General features: G+C 36.4%; 1 protein-coding gene across 1 annotated transcript in view; it reads right to left on the reverse strand.

Moving 5' to 3' along the window:
- The window catches only part of LOC119588089 (alpha-catulin-like), a gene marked incomplete at both ends in the record, with an annotated part of 86,154 nt that overhangs the window by 17,768 nt on the left and 68,067 nt on the right, over window positions 1–319 (reverse strand).

Here is a 319-nt window from a genome sequence, read left to right on the forward strand (position 1 = left end):
AGAAAAAAAAAAGCATTACAATTTAGCCTTTTAGCAGCAGAATCTGACATACGAAAGAAACAAGCGCCTTTAAAATCGCTTCAGAAAGGGAGTTACGTGCATGGTCGGTGGAATTCAATGTAAACACAATATACCTTCGGAAGAGATCGAATCCCATTGCAGCTGAAGATTGGAAAGGCCCGAGAAACGCAAACAAACACGGATTTAAGGCAAGGGCTTGACAAATTCAAATAATTCTTGCTGTAAATATTTATTTTATTGATGCAGAAAAAAAAACAAAAACAAATCTAAATGTTAGCAGAGGGGCAAATAGCTCAAA

This window comes from Penaeus monodon, chromosome 23 (assembly GCF_015228065.2).
Source record: "Penaeus monodon isolate SGIC_2016 chromosome 23, NSTDA_Pmon_1, whole genome shotgun sequence".
Taxonomy (NCBI): domain Eukaryota; kingdom Metazoa; phylum Arthropoda; class Malacostraca; order Decapoda; family Penaeidae; genus Penaeus; species Penaeus monodon.